We start from the raw sequence: 2,813 nt of genomic DNA, 5'->3' as shown, positions 1-2,813 counted from the left end.
CACAGAGACAAGCGGTACATGAGACTGTTTTTTCACTTCCAGCTTCAGCTTGCTGCTTTTGCTTGCTCTCTTTTTCTGCTCTTGCTTCTGCTCTGCTTTCTGCCTCTGCTTATTAGCTAGTTTAGCTAAACAGTCCACATTGCTTCCTGGACTGTTTCTCCTCTCCTGTTCCTGTGACCATCTCGAACCTGCTCCGGACTGGGACCCGGGAACACCGAAGGTTCGGCTGCAGCGGCTGGCCCAGCGCCGGAGGGACTGAGAACAGAGCAACCACCCCCCACGAAAGAGACTTTCTGATTTTGCCATCTTTCTCAAAGCGGTGTCATCGGGTATTGTTCATTTTGTGTGCTGGGGGGTGCGGGGCCAGTCAAATAAACAGGTTCTTTCCACCTCTCTCCGAGGAATTTTTTTCCCGAACCGGTTGGGGGGAGGGGCCGTGTGGGTTTCGCTTTCTGGAGGGGCCCTCCTTTGCAGATTCTTTAACAAATTTGCCCTAAACCAGCACAGTAACAATCAAGAAGAGCTGGAGGCCATGGTGCAACAGCAAAGCTATTATGTAATTTCCATCACAGAAATGTGGTGGGATGGCTCACATAGCTGGAGCACTGTACTGGATGGCTACAAGCTCTTCAGAAGAGATAGGAAAGGAGAAGAGGTGGAGGGGTGGTGTTGGGGAAGATGAAACAGGAAAGCCTTATAAATATGATTGCCTGGCAAAAGATTTTGAGAATATTGAAACTATAAGTGAGACTGAAATGGAAGCGAGCTTTGAGATACCTTAGTTACTGAATATCTGGAAAACAATGTTCTGGCCAGCTGAAGGTAATCCCCTTTTGACAAAACAATACCCTCTGCTTGCAGACAGGTACAAGGGTCAGAGCAGACCCTACTAGCTTGGCAGAAGGGGTCCAAAGAGTAGTTTTTAGGGTTTAAAATGTAACACAGTATGGTAATGTAGTGATTCTTATAGGCTGTATGTAAATGCTATAGGATTTGTATATTGTACTAGATTGGTTAGTGAGAATTAGAATATTCAACACAGAAGAAGATTTATTGTATTGTAATGGGAACTTCGCTGTCTTACCCCTTTTACTCTCTTACACTTCTGCTCTCTTACGCTTTTGCTCTCTTACCCTTTTACACTCTTTCCCTCTCATCCTCTCTACCCTTCTCTTCTCTCGTGCCTGCTCTGAGCTGTGGCTGGCAGCTCCCAGCAGGGCCCTGCACCCACGCCCTTTGCAATAAACTGCAAGTTCCACGACCTGGCTTCAGAGATCTCTCGTCTCTGTCTGTCCTGACCGTCCTACCCCCCGTCACTCCTACAGGGTGGCCCTTAATATTAGGGAGGCTTTTGATACCATGGGTATTGAAACTAATGATGATGAAGTTGAATACCTGTGGGCAAGACTTAAGGGGAAGGCCAACAAGGCTGACATCCTACTGGGAGTCTGTTAACTTCCACCCAACCAGGAAGAAGTGGTGGACAACTTATTCTATAAGCAGCTGGAGAATGTTTCAGGTTCATCAGCCCTTATTTTTGTAGGTGACTTCAACTTGACAGACATCTGCTGAGAACTTAAAACAGCAGAAAAAAGGCAGTCCAGGAAATTTTTAGAGTGTGTGGAGAACAACATTTTGTTGTAGCTGGTAGGTAAGTCCCCCAGGGGAGGGACTATATTAGACCTGTTGTTTGCAAATAGAGATGGGCTGGTGGGAGATGTGGTGGTTGAAGGTCACTTGGGGTATAATGATCATGAAATTATAGAAGTGTCGATATTTGGCGAAATCAGGAGGAACATCAACACGACTTTTACGTTGGACTTCCAGAGGACAGACTTGGCCTATTTAGGAGACTTCTGTAACGTCACCATTGAGTCAGAAATTACACAGACTCTAGGTCAGAAGGCTAAGAGGCTAAAAACCCCACATTTCTTGAAACCTCTTCTTTTATACCCTGGTCCGCTACAGGTGGACCTGATTGGTCGTTTAATCAACACATTTCACATGATTGGCTAATTGAGAAGACACCCTTCTGCAAACATTTTTTATGAGAAAAACAACTTATTACAAACACCACTTGCAGATACCTTACCATTTGTTTATCATTCTTCCTCTCTGCCTCCATAAAGCTTCCCAGACCAATTCATGGGAAAGCTTATCTAGCTTTTTCTCTCTCTGATCAGACTGTCATATCCACATTGTAAAGAATAATAAAAAATGTTCTTACAAATATATTAATGGTAAAAGGAAGGGTAAGACCAACCTTTGTTCTTTATTAGATGTGGAAGGGAACTTAATAACTGCGGATGAAGAGAAGGCAGAGGTGCTTAACCCCTTCTTTGCCTCAGCTTTTTGTGAGAAGACAACTTGCCTTCAGGACAACTGTTCTCCTGGATGAGTTGATGGTATCAGGGGGCAGAATGGTCCCTCCATTATCCAAGAGGAGGCAGTCAGAGAACTGCTGAGATGCTTAGATTTTCATAAATCTATGGGACCAGATGGGATTCATCCCAGGGTGATGAGGGAGCTGGCAGATGAGCTTGCAAAACTACTCTCCATCATTTACCAGCAATCCTGGCTCACTGGTGAGGTTCCAGATGACTGGAAGCTGGCCACTGTGACGCCCATTCACAAAAAGGGTGGGAAGGGAGATTCTCGTAATTATACACCAGTCAGCCTGACCTCAGTACCCTGTAAGGTTATGGAACAGTTTATATAGAGCGTCATCATGCAGTACTTACAGGATGGCCAGGGTATCAGACCCAGCCAGCACGGGTTTAGGAGGGGTAGGTCATGTTTGACCATCTGTGGGA

This window comes from Zonotrichia albicollis, chromosome W, assembly GCF_047830755.1.
Source record: "Zonotrichia albicollis isolate bZonAlb1 chromosome W, bZonAlb1.hap1, whole genome shotgun sequence".
Lineage (NCBI taxonomy): Eukaryota > Metazoa > Chordata > Aves > Passeriformes > Passerellidae > Zonotrichia > Zonotrichia albicollis.
This window is presented reverse-complemented; position numbering follows the sequence as displayed.